This window comes from Terrapene carolina, unplaced genomic scaffold, assembly GCF_002925995.2.
Source record: "Terrapene carolina triunguis isolate 2854851 unplaced genomic scaffold, T_m_triunguis-2.0 Scaffold194, whole genome shotgun sequence".
NCBI lineage: Eukaryota > Metazoa > Chordata > Testudines > Emydidae > Terrapene > Terrapene triunguis.
Window position 1 is genome coordinate 7,421,936 of NW_020664545.1, and position 18,223 is coordinate 7,440,158.

The following is an 18,223-nucleotide window of genomic DNA, read 5'->3' on the forward strand; positions in this document are numbered from 1 at the left end:
AGGGGGGAAAGAGACTGAAATGCAGGAGAGGAAAGCATAATGCTGTAATGAACCCTGGCAGGTGGCAGCATTGATGCACATTGCCCTTTGCTTGACCAACAACTGCGGTGCTGAAGATGTCAGTCGCTTGTTAGCATCCACATATGCTGTGAATATCTTAGCAAGCAACACCCCCCTCCACCTCCCATGCACCTAATTAATTTTAGGGTGAGCATAACCTTTATTCCTCCATTACTGGCTAGTCTTATTCCTTTAGTACCTTCTGGAGAAGATGAACTCTGATGGACACACAGAGTGGCAGCACAAGAGTTAGCTCTTTGGTACCCGGAGATGAGATTTCCCTATGCTGAAACATACATGCCTTTTGCATTAATGCTTAGCAACGAGAAGATCAACAGTAAAAATAATTATTTTGTCACACACACACACAGCTTAGCCACCACATTTCTCTTAAAATAAGTTAATCACAAGCCCACACCTACGACAAAGGGGTATGCGGGCCCACCCAGAAACTAGCACCACAGGGTGGAGGGTTCCATTCAATATTGTTTGACCAGAGATGTGTCTGAGAGAGACAGGCTGAAGGAGACGACACACAGAACAATCAGTGGGCACCTCAACCTGGAAAAAGCTGAGAGCACGCGAGCTTTGGGGGTTCTGGCTGAGAAGTGTGGTGGGTGCTGCGAACAAGGACATGGTCCTTTGGTTCCTTCTGTCGCCAAGGAAACAGGACTTGGCCTATTTCTTATAAATAAACACGCCTGTATCAAAGTAAATACCAAACTCCATAGTCAATTTCTACTCCCAAATGAATCACCCGCAGGGTCCAAACTTTGACTAGCCACTCAGGTCAAAAGGGGCAACACCACCACCACCACCACACACACACACACACACACACACACTCCAACCTCAGCAAGCAGGGGATGACTTCTGGAGTTCCCTTGCAGCCCTACACATCACATGTCGCGTGCGTGTGTGTGTGTATATTTCAACCTCACTGCTGCTCCGAGTTAGCTTCACACAGAAGGTGGGGCAGGTTTCATACTGGAGTCTCTGGGTGCCACTACGCTATAAACAACAATAGGAATCCAGAGGCTTAAATACCAGTACGCGTCTGTTGTTCCTGGCTTCACAATGCCACACAATAGCCAGAATGCCATCGCTGCGATTGCATTATCTCCCTTTCATTCCAGCTTGTGACCCAAGGCCCAGAACCTGAATGGCAGGGGGCTTATAACTGCTTGAGTTCTGCGATACAGCATCCGGATTGCGTGTGGCATGTTTTTACCACATGAAACACTTAGAACATGGATGTCATGGCCAGGACATCTACAGATTCAATAGGCTGCATTGTTAAACCACATTGCTTGTGAAACTCAGCACTCTGACTTTGTTTAAGCTTCTCTCCAGCGATCTGCAGAAGCCTGACGAGGTGGCAGATGTCAATTAGTTTGCAGCTAGCAAATGGACATGATCAGCTTTCTGAGCCTTGGCCTGTCACATCCAGCGTTTGTTAATTTCCATCTCTCGCACCAAGATGGTTTCAGGTTTCTCCGCTGGAAGCGCCACAAACCTATCAAGAAAATCTCTGTAAATGCAAATGGATTTTGCAAGACAGAGGACAGCGGCACAGATCAGTTGCCACTCACCGGGGCACAAACACTCACCGGGGCTGCCACTGCTTAGGAGGCTCCAGAAAATGTTCTATTAACAGCCAATTTAGACGCTCTCAAAAGCCCAGCAAAGCCCAATGCCAACTGGCAGAATGGAGGTCAGAGTTCTCCTGCGTTTGCTTCTAATGCTGCTCCTAAGGGCGTACAGCAGACATCAATTCCCAACCTAATTTCTCCTAGAAAGAAGAATTGTCTTGTCACAGTTGATACCCCTGAAATCCTGATTCAAAGGGACTTGCAAACTGCACACAGCATTTCGTTTGTGCCTTTTCTCCTCCATTCTTATAATGTAATGGTGAGAAATCCTACACCCGGGGGGCAGGGGAGAAGAGAAAGAAAGGTTGTGGGGAAATTAGAAATATCGGGCCTTGCCTTTCCTGTATCCGTAGGAGGACTCTATGGATGACTAGAGAATAAAGGAGACTGTGACATCAGAAATGAAAAGGGATGAAACGGGACCAATTGAGAGGGGAAGGGATTTGAGATCAGACTATTTAAAAAAACCCTTTCTTTTTTGCTTTTGCCAAGAGCTGTTTAACTCAAACATTGGTGCAAAAGCTTTTCTGATGGTTCCAGACCCCAGCCAAAACACAGAAGACCAGGTTCTTTGTGGGACAGATTTTCAGAAGCACTGCGTACCCACAATTGGCATAAGATCTTCAGAAGTGCTCAGCTCCCATCAAAGCATCTAAATGAAGTGGCTGGATTTCTGAAAGCACTCCGTCCTCAGCAGCTTCCACTGAGCACAAGACAACCTGCTGGGTCTTGAGCCATTTATGTAGGTGCCTCACTGGGAACTGCTGGGTGCAGATGCTCTTTGGAAAGATCTTGAAAGACACGTTCCTGGATACTTCTCAGTTAAATGCAACAAACCTTCCCGGATCCTTCTTTAGACCCCACAAACCAGCAAAGAGAGGGAATAAACATTATTTTCTCCCTTTCCAGGTCACTTTTAAGACACTGAAAAGACTGTGACCGTTCAAAACCTTATTTCCTTTCATTAGGGAAATTCGGAATCAGAGGCAGAACCTGGGGTGAAGGATATGGACATAGTGAAAGCCCAGGCTGGCTATGAGAGAACCTACAACTTATCCGCAAGTGGCTTTTTGGAGCATTTTGCAAGCACTCCGTCAGGTAAAAAGCAAGACAGGGAGAGAGCTGTGGCGATAACCCCCCCACGACTGAACCTTTCAGTCAGAGCTGGGAACCAGGGGGCAGCGTCTCTCACTTCCGCCTGCCATCCCCTAGCTGGGGGACTGGGAAAAACGTAACCACCACAGGCTGCTTGTATGCAATCTCAGCTCCGTTCAAGCTGCGGACTTGTGAGCGGCTTGCTGTCAGCGGGATAAAATATTCAGCAACTGTAGATTCTAGACAATGTTTCATGCCTCATTGACTGCAAAATTTTTTAGATTTAGTCAACATCTGAAGAGGAAATCCCAGGGTAGTCGTATCTTTTTTCCCCTCCCGTGGATAAAGTCCAAATTTGTATAGGTTTTTTTGGCAGTTTCTTTTTTGTATTTAAAGTTTGTGCGTATTTTATTTCAAATTAAACTAGGGGCATTATTTACAGCCCTTAACGGAGGGAACAATAAACAACAGTTGCTATTGTTGAGGCCTATTAATATTGTTAGTTGCCAAGGGCAACGTCTCTAAAGAGATACAAGCAATCTAAAAAGACTGTGCAAGGCAGTGGACTCCCCTTCATTCAGCTGTGCTGACTGAACGAAGCTCATCTGCAATCACCTAAATCTATTGTTATTCTTTAACATTTAAATTGCAGTAACACCTAAAGGCCATTGTAGCAGATCTAGTACTCACCGCCGTGGCGCCTCCTGCTGGTCATCTTGGGAATTCGCTCTTCACCAGCTTCAGAGCGCCCTCTGCTGGCCGGTGTCTCGCCTGCCCCAGGCCCCCGTGTCCCTCGCGGACCCCGGTGCCCCTTTACCCTGGGGTTCTGCCCACTGCAGTATCCCCACACGCTGGGTCTCCCCTCCCAGGGGAACCCCCAACCCTCTACACCCACCTTGCCTCAGTGGCTACTGCCAGTCGTCATGTAGCCCCCGCTCACTGGGGCAGACTGCAGTCTGTCATGACCCCTCATCATTGGCAAGGGGGTTGGACCAGCTGCCTCTGCCTAACCTCGGGCTGCACCTCCCAGCTCCAGTACCCGCTTTGGGCCTTATCCAGCCTGGAGCTCCCCAGCTCCTCCTGCCTTTCCCCAGCACTGCTCTGTTTCCGGTACCCTGCTCCCAGGCAGCTAGGTACTTCTCTCTCCACAGCTCGAGAGAGAATGACCCAGCTCCTCCCTGAGCCCTTATAACAGGGCCAGGTGGCCTGATTGGGGCATGGCCCCAGCTGCGGCTGCTTCCCCAATCAGCCCAGCCTTTTTCCACCCGAGCAGGGGAACTGCCCCGCTACAGCCAGACATTGTGCTGGGCACTGTACAAAAATATATAGTCAACCAGTCTCTGCTAAGATCTCATCTGGAATACGGCCCACTGTTCTGGTCACCCATGTTCAAGAAAGATGAATTCAGACTGGAACAAGTGCAGAGAAGGGCTATTAGGATGATCAGGAGAATGGAGAGCCTGTCTTGCGAGAGGAGACTAAAAGGTTTTAAAGAGCTGGCTGAAATGTTAATGTTGATTTTCAATAACTCTTGGAACACAGGGGGGACATTCCAGAAGACTGGAAGACCGCTAATGTTTTGCCCATATTTAAAAAGGATAAACAGGAGGACCTGGGTAATTATAGGCCTGTCTTAGTCTGAAAACAATCCAACGTGCTTTACAAGCCTTTTTAATGGGTTCCTTCCCCTACCCGGTGGAAAAATTGAAATCCAAAATATTTCAATTCTGAAGAACCTCTACAGTGCCTTATGGGTGTTATAGGTTAGCTGCCACATGCTCCCATTTTCCTGTTCAGTACAGGTGGAAGGACCAATGCTCCACCAGTTGGGCTATCAAGTTGTCTAGTGATGATATTTGTAATGACCTCCTGTTGAGAGGGGAGGGAAATGCTTTTCACTGACAAGTTGTTTATTTTCCACCCCTCTGGATCATCACCTGGGGTAAGAAGTTGCACAGAATACGGATTAAAAAAAAAAAAATACAAACCTCACACACCAAACACCTTTTAATTCAACTGGTTGAATCGACACAGGGAGATTATTAGTTTTCTGTACGATTTGATTCCATTAATTAGCTTGAGAATATCAGCACGGCCAGGCAAGCAAAGAAAAACAGAGATAAATCCTTGCCATAGCACAGCTTCATCTTTTAAAGGCAATTAACTCTTAGTTATTAGCTTTTAATTAGGGAATAATAATGACACCATTAATACAGTTTATTATACTTGTCAGCAGACAGCTGTTCCAAGCAGATTTTATTATCAGATCTTGGCGGCTTTTGTCTGCTGTGATCCCATATTTCTAAGCATATTGGCGTGACTCCCCCCTGCCCCTACCCAGGGGGTACAGCAGTTAAGCCTCAGCTCCCAAATGTGCAACTCTTGTCACACAGAAAGCGCAAGGGCCTCCAATCTAAGGTGGATCTGTATCATCTCCCCGCTGCGGCAGGAGCTGGCTCCAAATCGGAACTCTTGGCCAAATTCCAAGGAAGAACAAGAAGAGGGAGGAATGAGAATGAACGACTCTTCAATTCCCTCCAAAACATCAAAGGAATTTAGGCCTTACATAATACATGGGCACTTGTTTGTTTGTTTATTTTAAATAATCTAAACTGGTTTCTCTGTCCCAAAGAATTCCAGCGGCAGCGGGATCCAGTCTTGACTGCACATTTGATGTCTCTCTCATGGGTAATTCACATTCCTTTCTTCGCTCATTTCCTGGGGGGAGGGAGGATGTATGCCAAATGCCAGTCTTACACCTCAGCTCATCACATCTGAGCTTGTGTCACGATAAGATGCCAGCAATCTCACTGGTTTTCTTCAGAGCAAGCAATGCGGCTTTTCTGGCTCCTGAAGAGTTCCGGGTACTTTTACAGCACTGGAGAAATGTTTGGGAGTCTTCTAGTTTTTTTTTTTTTAAATCAAGAATCTCAAATAAATTTATCCAATTGAAATGTTATTTCTGCCAACCCACCTGGTGCCCACTGTATTACTAGAAATATCTGACAATGGTAAAGTCTATGGAAATCCCACACAACGTATTCTCTTGTCCAAAACTGGTCCAGAAATTCTAACTTCAAATCCTGCTCTTAAGACCCTCTGCCACCAGACACGCATGACAAACTGCCGAAGGGTAATGACCAGGCTGGCAGGGATGGTGTTTCTAGCCTCTGTTTGCTTGATTACCTCTTCTGTTCATTCCTTCTGAAGCACCTGGCACTGGCCACGGTCGGAAGACAAGATAATGGGCTTTGGTCCGTTCTTATGTTCTTTCATTAACATTGCATTGTCCACTTGTTATCAAATCAAATACTCTGAGGGCTCTGAGTTGTACACTCAGCTATTACCTATAACCACAAGTTCCTGGTATTGTCACCCTCATCCTTCCCCTTCCTTACCTCCACTATGTTCTACACCCACCTTCTCCCTAGGTAGGTTTGTAAGCTCTTAGGGGCAGGGACCTTCATTTATTGTGTGTGGCACAGGACCCAGTACAGTAAGGTCAGAAGTCTGACTAGGTCCTCTGGGTGCTATTGGGCGAGATAAATATGTAGAAATGTAATAAATTCCCCTTGACCGTGGCCTTTTTCAGGTTCATATTAAAATACAAAACAATGACAAGATCCTCCTGGATGAGCGGTTTACAGTAATGCAGTGAGTTCCCCCCAGTAAGATTTTTCTAGACAACATCTTCTCCGTTTGGGCCACAATTAAAGATGCCAGACTGTCAGGGATGCAGCAGTTCATATTGGCGCAGAGATCACATGTGTGAACTAGTGATGCTAAACACTCTGTTCCACCTTGTATTTAGCTGTGATGCTCGGAGTACATTTTACAGAACTGAAGAAGAGCTCTGTGTCGCTCGAAAGCTCGTCTCTCTCACCAACAGAAGTTGGTCCAATAAAAAAAGCTATTATCTCACCCACCTTGTGTCTCTAATATCCTGGGATCCAGGCAGCTATAACACTGCACACATGGGCACTTGTCCATGGCAGACATTCTCCTTGCACCAAGCACAGTGAAGGCAAAGCCCTTTGAAATAAATCAGCCTGACACGGGGAGTAAACCAGCTGCAAGAATCCACTTGCAGTTATCCAAAGAAAACGTACAATTGTTACACTGAAAGCAAGATTGTTCAAGGCAGATACTAAATGGAGAAACTTTCCTGCATTTGTGAATCAAAATAAAAATAGACAAGACAAAGGAAGGGAGAAAGAAAGGATTGTTATCTCCATTTTACAGATAGGGAAACAGAGGCGTCGGGAGGTGAAACGACACATCCAAATTCCAGGTCAGTGGCAGAAACTGGAATAGAACTCAGGTCTTCTGATTCCTAATCTAGCACCTTATTCAGCCAACCCACTGCCTCTCACTGGAGCTGGACTTACTGCAGCACTCTGTTGGCCCTTAATGGCCTAATTCTGGACTTATTTTCATCCTGTGCACTGCCACAGATTTCGACGCAACAGCAGATAGTGTAGCATCAGCCCAGGATTTGGCCTTAAGAATTTATTTCCCTGTGCAATGCCGCAGGTGTTTTGCACATTGTAGTGGTGCAATACACAATCTCAAAGCCTTCACACGTCATTGTTTGTTTGCACCGGTGACGAAAGCTGGGGATAGTCTCAGGTCGTTAAACGAAGCAGGTTTGGAATTCTCGGTGCAATTAAAACCTCTTCACCAGGGAGGCACTTTTTTGGGTGTTTGGCTGTATCACAGAAAATCTCCCCAAAATGACCAAACTAAGTTTCACCAAACGTTGTCTCCAAATACATTTTGAGGCCGAGATCATACATGAGACACTTCAGCCCTGATGGTAACTTACATTAAAAAAAAGTAGCGATAAACTGCATTGAACAGAGGCTTACAAAGAAAGTGCCTTCTCAGCCATAATGAGCACCACTTACATTACTTACAGCTAATGGCAATTCTCCTTTAGCTCAAGTGCTACCATTTGAGATCATACGCTCATGCAGGAAGTGAGGAGCCTCAGTTTAAGTCCCAGCAGAGGGACTGATTCCTCGTGTTTCTTAATGAGACATGTCAATGCAAAACAATCAAACGCCAACGCAGGGATCCCACGCAGGCGATTACCAGGGTTCTGTGGCAGGCGACAGAATTAACTTACCTGTACACTGGAGTTTTGCAAGTAGATCCAAACTCCCCTGCCCCTCATTCCCCGCATGGTTCCATGGTTAGCCAGCAGCCTGGAAGTGACAACAAAAAGCGGGTGGGTTCACACACAAGGGTGAGCACTGCCTGTGTGCTGGAGTGCACAGCTCCTCTGGGTTTCCCCCAGCTGCGGGTGGCAGTGAACAGCAGTTACTTCCAAGAGAGGATATCTGCAGAGGGGTGTGAATGATAGAGTGGTCAGTGCTTTGCATCTCTTCATTCAAGCAGGGCAGGTGAAGAGTGGCTTGCCCTCCACTTGATAGCCCTTTAGCGTGGTGAGAGGGGGGTTCGGCAGGTGCCCTGACTGAGTTGTTAGTGCCAATCCAGTGATCACCATGTCATTCTCTTGCCAGGGGATTAATTTCTGATTTTACTGCTGCTCTTTATCACAGAGACAGCTTTGAAAGGCACAAATTTTCCAACCCACAATGGACCTGTCACAATGACAATTATATTTAACAGCGGCAGTTCAGTCTCGCCTTTGAAGGGCTCTGATTACTGCAGTAAATAGAAGCATATTAGAGAGGTGTTGGGAGTGACAAGGCACTGACAGGCGGTATTCCTATCACATCACAGCACTGCAAGAGGCCAGCAGCACACCAAGGCCTTGAAAAGTAGACCCAGCAGAGCAATTCTTTTCACTGGGCTTCGGGTGCAGAGGAGAGGCAGAAGAGCGACTAGAGAGAGATTAAAACACGCTCCTGTTACATTACTGCCTGAGACTACATGGTGCAAATGAAGTGATTTGAGAAAAACAGCACCAGGGGAGGTTTTCTCCCCCCTTTCCAAGTCACCCGCCCTGCTGAGAGAAAAATACTGCAGCCCGGCAAGCAGAGAAGTAAGTAGATGTACAAAGTTTGGACTTTGAGATCAGTGGTGGCACTAGGCAATTGCTTTGGGTACCAAGCAGCTCAAGGGGGTCCCCGATTTAATATTATCCTCCAAAGACCGTTCATCTTATTTAACGTGGACTTATTTAATGTTGACTTTTAAACACGTATATTCATAGGGTTGTGCTGGTATATTTTTTGGTTCATGGAAATAATGCAATTAGTATTTTAGGGAGCAGGTGAGGGGGTAACAGGTCCCCCCCAAAATATTCCTGCTTAGGAAGCCCGCTGGGCTACCACCACCTCGGTCTCAGATGCAGAATTTTAAAGATATAGAGGGGTAACTGAATAGCTAAGGAGGAGTCTATTGTTTAGAGCAGAAGACAGGAGTCAGGATTTCTAAGTTCTTTTCCCAGCCGCTCCCACCCAGGTGACATTGGGAAAGTCACTTGTCAACTTCCAAATTTGGGTGGCTAAACGTAGACACCTTAATAAGCAGTGGCCTGATTTTCAGAGGGGCTGAAGTCAATGGGATCTGCAGATGTTCAGCCCCTCTGAAAATGTTTGACGATTTAGGCCTTAACCCACAGTGGTAAAATAGATACCTCCTCTCTCCCTCCCAGGCTGGATTATGAGAGCCTATTAACATATACAGAGTGGTTTGGGGTCCTTAGTTTTACCTATAGAAGGTAAAAGTATTAGGATTCATCATTAAATAGGGAGAATTTAGTGCAGAAAAGTCCAATCAGTGGAGCTGAACAGAGAAGGTACAAGCCTATAAAATGGTTTCATCCCCTGAATAAGGACAAAGCTTTGGATTGCCATCCTTTTCAGATTTGTATTTGATCATCTGAAGTCGAGCCTGTCCCTAGTTTTTACTCCTGGGGGAATTCTGCACCAAAAAATTAAAAATTCTGTGCACAATATTTTAAAATTCCGCATATTTTCTTTGTCAACTAACACAATATAATCATGCCAGTTTCAATTATTTTTGGTCATTTATTTCAAAATACCTGTCAGCAAGTATGTCTGTAACAATTCAGACAACAAAAAAGATTCAGGAAATGTTTTTTGTCAAAAAGATTCCTTACTAGGCACATTAATACAGAATGCGGACTAATAATTCATTTAAACTATAATACAGAACTGTATTTCCCTCACCCCTCAGAAGCAGTGCAAAGGCTTGTGGGAGTGAGGGGTAACGGAGGAGCTGAGGGAGAGGAAGTAAATTACTGGGAAGGAGCCTGGGTGTGAACTTGGAGGACTGTTGGGTATGGGTGGGAAAAGTATGAAAAGTTTTTGGGGGGCAGGGAGGGATTGTTAGGGAGCTTCCCCCAGCAGATCCCAGCTGACCCCTAGCCTCTCCGATTCAGTCAGGCACATCTGCCCCGTCCTCATGTGTCCTTGCACCCCGTCCACGTGTCCTCTCTCCACCTCCACTCAGACACCCCCCCAATCCTCATATGGCCCTGCACCCCCTTCCCGTCTCTGTACCCCCTCCCCCATCTGTCTGTGCCCCCGCCCAGCCACTCCCTTGTCTCTGTGTGTCCCTGTACCCCCTCCTGGTCCCCATGTCTCTGTGCCCCCAATCATCTACCCCATCCCCATGTGTCTGTGCCCCCACCCAGCCATTCCCCTATCCCTGTGTCTCTGTACCCCCTCCCTGTCCCTATGTCTCTGTGCCCCCACTCAGCCACGCCCTGTCCCATGTAGTTCTGCACCGATTCCCACATCACCATGTGGTCCTGCATCTCCCTCCCCCCTGTGACCCTATGCCTCCACTCCCATTCAGCCCCTGCCCCAGTCTGTCCTCCTCCACTAGCCCTTATGAGCCTGTCTGACCACCCCCACCCTATCTCCTGACCTGCAGACGCTGCAAAGGCGGCAGGCTCTTTCTCTTCCCTAGCTGGCCAGGAGCTTCTGTTGTGTTCTATCACCAGTGTCCCCTCTGGTGGAAAAAAGGTGGAACCGTAGTAACATTTTGGCAGTTTTTTTCCTGTGCAAAAAATTAAAAATATGCATGGCTCATTAATTACGCATGCAGTAGCACAGAATTCCCCCAGGAGTAAATAGTTTTGGTTCCAAGTGGGATCCAAACCCAGAAGCAGCCTATTTTCCAGTCCCAGGTCAGAAGCAGCTACACTAAAGGATTCTAATCTAGCAGAAAGAAGGCATAACAAGAACCAATGGCTGGTGGCGGAAGCCAAATTCAAATTAGAAATTAGGCCCAAATTTATACCAGTGAGGGTGAATAACCACTGGAACAAACTACCACAGTGCTGGATTCTCCATCTCTGGATGTCTTCTGATCAGGACTGGACGCCTTCCTGGAAGATATACTTTATCTAAACAAGTTATTGGGCTTAATGGAGGGGTAATGGTGAAATTCAGTGGCCAGTGTTGTACTGTTCAGACTAGATTATCTAGGGTCTTTGTGGCATTAACATAATCTATGAAAAATCTTACAACTGCTGTTCTTATCAAACTTCAGCCAAAATGGTGGGAAATGCATGGGAACAGCTGCGCTCATGAGATTTCCCACCACTTGTGGTCAGAAATCTCATGTGAATGGTTTATGCCAGGTCACAGCACCTCTAAATCCCAGCTTCAAATTGAGTCTTATGCCTGAACCCCAGACTACACTGGACCCAGACGCATCACTTCCTCGGCCTAGTTACGCTCCAAAAGCGCCAAACTGATGAAATGGTAAGAGCGGCCCAAGGAAAAAGAGAGACAGCCCTTATCCCCAGGCAGGAAGTGAGGAGGCCTTAGGCTGTTTGGAGAATTTAAGCACAGCTTTCTTACCACCATCACCTCTTTAAAATATCCGTGAATCCTCCTGTATCTAGCATCAAGTCAGGTTCTTTCTTTGCTGGCAGTTGTCTAGTGGGTGAATCTGTGCCTCTCCGCTGTGCTAACTGAAACAGAAAAAACTATTGTAGCACCCTGGCTTGTATCAAAAGTAACCAACCATTCTCCTCCAACCCATGAAGAGCTGCTGTGTGGTCGAGAGCCAGCTTGGCCACATGAGGAGGGCATATGTCCATTAATTGATTTTCAAACCACGAGGACGAGGTCACTCCTGCTATAGAAACAGCCTGGCCAGGAGCCTGTTTGCTGGAGAGAGGCTGCCGCTCTGATATTCCAATATTAGCAGCAGGCATCTGAAATGACAAGCCTAGGGCTGAAAGGTAAGCCAAAGTCAGCGGCACACTGCCCTGCCCTGCCGCTGCTCAGCCAGATTCCTGTTCAGCCCATGGAAGAATGGGCTAACGATGGGTAGAATGACACAATGACCTGTACATTGGAGGATAAATTGCTGTTTCTGCTTCTCTAATCTTTAATAAAAAAAATACTCCCAGCCACTTTCTATTGGCACATAACTGCCTGCTGAGTTTATTTTGGTTAACTTTTCTTCCATCGGAGATGCGGAGTAACTCTAGCCCAACATTCCCTTTGGGGCTAATGCCCCAATATCAGTTTACAGCTGGGGTGAGGGTACAGACAGGAACTTCTAGATCACAGTAGAAGACCATATGAGAGCTTGGGCAATTTGCTTGCCCTTTCTGCCTCTGTTCTCCCTGTTTGTAAAGCAGGCATGAAATCGCTCACGGGGGTGTTGCGAGGAGTCATTTTTCTGCAGTGCTTTGAGGTGGAGAGTGCGAAGTATCACTCAAATCTCAGTGCTAGGCCCAATTAAGCACAGGTCCTCTGCTTAGGCTCTTCGCACTCTGCCCCATGTGCTATGCAGACAGAACTGTCAATTTATTCCAAGCACCACCCTGAGAACAACGGCACCTACAAAAAGTGTGTGGTAGGTAGGTATCAGCCACCTGGGTCCTCCAGGCATTCTACGGATGAACATGACCGGTGCTTTTGCAGGCCTGGAAGTGTGAAAACAACAGGCTTCCCAGGAGGTGGCAGTCAATAAAGGGTGGTGAGATTGGAGACTGTGCTTGCCCCCGAACCCTGACTGCAGCAGGTGCACCTCGCTGGGCCTTGTTGAGAGTCTGTGAAACCAGTGTTCCCCACCTCCCTTTTGGAACAAACATGGAGAGTCTCCCCGACCCACTGGCATCTTAGCTGTGGGAGGACTACAGTAGCTTCTACTTTGACCCCAATACATTGCCAATACTAACCTAGTCACACATCTGTGCCTCCTCTCATCTCCAGCCCAAACAGTCCTTCAGACACTTTATTACAGAGCGGTCTTGATTCTCCATTTGCCCTGCACCTTGCCCGTCATTTAAACCATTGCAAAGACCAGGCCATTTTCCCTTGGTATAAATGACTGCAAAAGGTGCAGGGCAATAGGATTAGGGGATTTTATTGTAGGAGTGGCGTGGAAAAGACTCAGCTGCCTCAGCTCCAGTAAAAGAACCTGCTGGAGAAAGTCTTCATTTTTGCTTCCTCGCCCCCCAAAATTACCAAGTCATAGAGGAGATGTCTAAAGCAACACCCTGATGTGACACCATCACCTTTAATCCTCAATGGAATTATCCCCAGCATCGAGCAAACAGAAATACTTCATATTCCCTTGCCCCAAAATGAGCAACTTTATCACGGTTTTAAAAAACACAATCATGTTGTAAGCAGAGCTACAGATTCCACCTTCAGGAAAGAGGGAAGGAGAGGAAGTCTCTGAAGACCCGGAAAAGTTGCACCAGTTTAACTTAAATCACTTATTAAACCTGTGCGAATGCTATTTCAGTTTAAGAGTGGCTGCCTGAGGTTTAGCTTAACCTGATCAGTTTAAGCTAAATTGAAACAAGTCACTCAAACCAAACCACACGGGATGTACTGGTTAAAAAGTAAAAAAAAAAAAAATCACACCTTTATACACCAGTACAACTTACTCAGGTAGACAAGCCCCGAGATTCAATCCACAGGAGTATGGTTCTGTATTTCCTTTTATTCGTTCATGTATTTAGTGCTGGTGAAAGGTGCAGGATTGAGGGCCCGGAGACTGAAATCCTATTAACTCAAGAGAAGAGGTAAAAACCCAGGCAACAGCAGGGCAAGCTTTGCCTACAGATAAGCCTCAACCCTGCGATGGAGGGGACCAAATGCAAGAGTGGACTTGAGTGACAGTATCTCATTCAGTCTTTAGCCTCTCTATTGAGATCAGCAGCAGGAGGGAGCGCCTTGTGGCAATGGTTTTGAGTTACGGACTTTTGTCCTTGGGCAGCGGGAGTCCACCTCATTTCACACGGGCCATGGAATATCAGAGAGCTTTCGATCCCTACAGATCTGGGTGGGATTTGAACTAGTGGGTTAGACAGTTTTTCAGATCTATCTTTCATTCCTTAACCATGAAGCCTTCCAGTCCCCTTTCTTAGGCCACCCTCACATAGGAAAGAAAAAAAATGAAGTGTTCTCTTGATTTTCATTTTTAATTGGATTCACCGTATTCATCTCCTCCAAATACCTGGAGCGCTGAATGGGGTAAAACACAGATAAAAAAGCAGCTAGGGAGAGAGCAGATTGGAAATTTTTCAAGCAACACTGAATTTTGTAGTTAATTGTCTATTTGGATGAAAAATTCCACAAATTTGTGTCAAATTTGTGTTTCACAACACAAACGGGGACAGCCTGATCTAGAAAATAAGATAAGAAGTTTCAACCTGTACTAAGTAGCAGCTCCCTTTAACTTTTTACGACATCGATTATATCATGGTTACTCTACAGCATAATATGACATGGCTTGACATACAGCATGTTCAAACACAGGTTTAAAGCGTGCTTTAAGTTAAACTGGTAGTGCAACATTTCAGCAAGCAGCTGGATCTCTAGCACAATCAGTTAGTGTGTTTGGCTGTTAACCGAAAGGCTGGTGGTCCAAGCTCACTCAGGGACATGACTACATCTTTATAAGAGTAGTTAAGCGCTGGACCAGGCTTCCAAGGGAGGTTGTGGAATCCCCATCACCGGAGGTTGAAGAACAGGTTGGACAAACACCTGTCCCGGTTGTTCTAGGTTTACCTGGTCGTGCCTCAGCACAGGGGACCGGACTTGACTTCTCCAGGTCCCTTCCAGCCCTACGTTTCTAGGATTCTATCTCATGTCAGATTATGCACTACTACTACTGGCACGTCATGAAATGTAAAAATAATAAAAATAAAAAAATCAAAACCAATTTTGTTCTGAAACAAAATTTAAAAATTTTCCTCATAAATGAAGTTTTCAAAATGGATTTTTTGTTTTGGAATTTCCATTTTGCAGCAAATTTCAAAAACTTGTTTTGTTGTAATCTGAAATGAAAACATAATTTCAAAAATGTCGACTTCCCGCAAAACAGAAACGCCAAGTTCCGACCTGCTCTAGTTCAATGCGTCCTTTGAAGCAGCAACATTGATGCAGAACACATACCAATGGCTGGAAAAGAGAAATGTAAAAACAAAATAACCCCAACTGATACATGTGCTATGAGAAAGAGCTGAAGCATCTAGGAGCATCTGAGGTGGCCCTTTATAGATTCAGAGATTCCAAGGCCAGAACAGACCATTTTGATCATCTTCTCTGACCCCCTGTATAACAAGCCATAAAACTTCCCCAAAATAATTCCTAAAGCAGATCTTTTAGATAAACATCCAATCTTGATTTTAAAATTGCCAGTAATAGAGAATCCACCATGACTCTTGGTAAATTTTTCCCAGTCTGAATTTGTCTAGCTTCCAACTTCCAGCCATGGGACCATGCTATACCTTTCTCTGCTAGATTCAAGAGCCCATTATTAAATATTTGTTCCCCATGTAGATACTTACAGACCGTAATCAAATCATCCCTCACCCTTCTCTTTGTTTTCATCTACTCCTCTCTTAAAAGGAGTGAGAGCATGGAACTACAGCCAAGTGAAAAGGAAAGCACTGGAGAGAGAGCATGGAAGCTGTACTGAAAATTCCCTCTGTGTTCAAAGAGCCTAGTGCTGGGAGGCTGCAGGAAGATGGAAGAACTGATGGGCAAGCTTCAAAATGGTGCAGATAAGCACTCAGACCTCTATGCTGGAGACCTACGAGAACACACCCATGAGAGTCACTGTTTCAACTGGATCCAAAATACGATGAGAACACTCGTCTCATGGCACTTCCACATCTGTATCAGGTGAATTAAAAAGGTGAAGAGCTGACCAATGTGGTTAGAAGTTTGGACCATTTACCATCTTGATCGGAGAACTAGTCCATATGTTCCTAATAAAGGCCGTAGCGTTTTGACTTTGAGCATCAAGAGGCAATGCATGTAAAGTATGTAGCAACACATACTCCAACAGCATTGCTATTTTAACATGACGTTCCAAATTACTCACCTGCAAGAAAAGAATCCTCCTCTCATCCCTCACTGAGCTGCTGTGTCTTCCATCAGACAGAGAAACTGAAGAGTTAAACATCTCTCTTCCTCCACTATTCCACCCTTCGGGCTTAGGGCTAAACTCCGTCTGGCAGTGTTGCAGCAAAAATAAGCAACCTGTTCATTCCTGTCTTTTCAATGCTGCCAGAAATTATGACAGAACAGCTTTATTGTGCGTGAGACTATTTGTGACACGGACTCACAAAGGGAACTCCACCAGCTTTTACACTACAGGATTTAAGATGTTCGCTCGTGAATACATCCCGCTAATCACAAGCCCCAAAACAGGAGCTGTACTTCTCTGAAACTACAATAGCAAAAGTGGTCTTCTTTAGGGCTTCAGAGCTGGGAGGGAGCATAACAGATGGTTATCTGGCCAAAGACCATGTAATCTGGGCCCATCACTGACTGCATCTATGACCAGCACTCCACAGGGCAGGCCGGGGAAAGGCTTTGCAGTCTGTTCATCACACTGGTCCAGGCTGCCCAGCAACAGGAACCTGCGGAATACGTAGTAACTCCAGCAAACAGATTGTACCTGACTTGAGATGAGAGGGGAAGGAGTGGGAATTCCAGAGATTAGAGGAAATGGGACCGAGACAAATCGAGGAGATGGAAAGGTGTGTGGAGGGGAGGGGAGGGGAGGACAAAAAAGGACAGAGGAACATCTCCAGCTACCACTGCAATTCAGGTGCATGGGTAAGAAACATCCCAAATCCCCAGGGATATATGACAGGGAGAGACTGGAAGAAGAGACTAATGAGGGGCATTCAACGGAAGACTCTCCACCCCACCCCAAATGGTGCTCAGAGACGGGGATGAAGGAATAGTGAATGAGACGCTTAGCAGTATTCACACCTTATCCTCATGGTGCTCACATTGTGAGATGACATGGGATAGCACAATTTTCTATTCAGCCCCGCAGAATCTACCTCAGTGGGAGATTGCATAGGGAAAGGGCCTAGACTAGTGCCTAGACCCACAGAGTGTCAAGACTTGGGAAGGCTAGTGTGAAAAGATCTACTCCATCCCAGCTCTATGATGCACTGATAGGAAATGTTGATCTTTGTCTTTCTGATATTGATCCAAGGCTGCTGCTTGGAAACATTTTATTGGTCCTTAATGTGGCTTTATTGGCCCTTCACAAAGGGTTGTTGGTTATGGCAGGTCACAAGATAGTGGACCTTAAAATCACAGGACAAATTCTCTGCTAGTGACTGCAATGGAATTACACCAGCAGAGACTTTGGCTCTCACATCCTTCTCATGCCTCTGGATCAAATAATATGGTTTTATCAGACTACCTTGAGTAAAGCTAGGAAGCAGGTATTGGTGAGCTGAAATCTAAGGGATATTGCTTTCACATGATCTGAAGCATTAGTCACTAACTGTAGCAGTTTGTGAGATGTCTCTATAAAACAATGTCAGAACTCAAGTGGGGGGGAAAAGGGTGGTGACAATCGAAAGGATGTGATTTTAAAAGGTTCATTATCTGTGTGGGTTCAGCATGCCTATCTAGCCACTACTGGGATGGCTAAAAGACAGATTCCCTGTAATATGTAGCCACTGGTGGTTTACAAAAAAAAAAAAATCACAGAAATGTAGGATTGGAAGGTACCTCGATAGGTCAACTTATCCAGTCCCCTGCTCGAAGGCAGGACTAAATATTATCTAGACCATCCCTGTCAGGTGTTTGTTTAACCTCCTCTTAAAAACCTCTGACAGATTCCACAGCCTCCCTATTTTGGGCCTTAAAAACTCTCACTGATCAGTAACTAACCACCACTTCTATGGCACTGATCTAGCTATACCAAGTCCTGGACCTTGGATCATTGCAATTTCAATTCTGAACTGAGATGGGGGTGCAAGGGCAGAGCTCTTAGGAGAAGGGGCAGACCACATTCCAATTCACCAACCTCAGCGTCTCATGACCGAGTTACTGGTCAGCTTTCACCAACCACTCTGACTTGGGAGATTTCTTCCCCTTCAGCACAGTAGCTTTTATTTAGAAATGAAGAGACTTCAACCTCCTAAAAATTGTAATTCTGAAGTGCTCAACAGCCTTTAATTC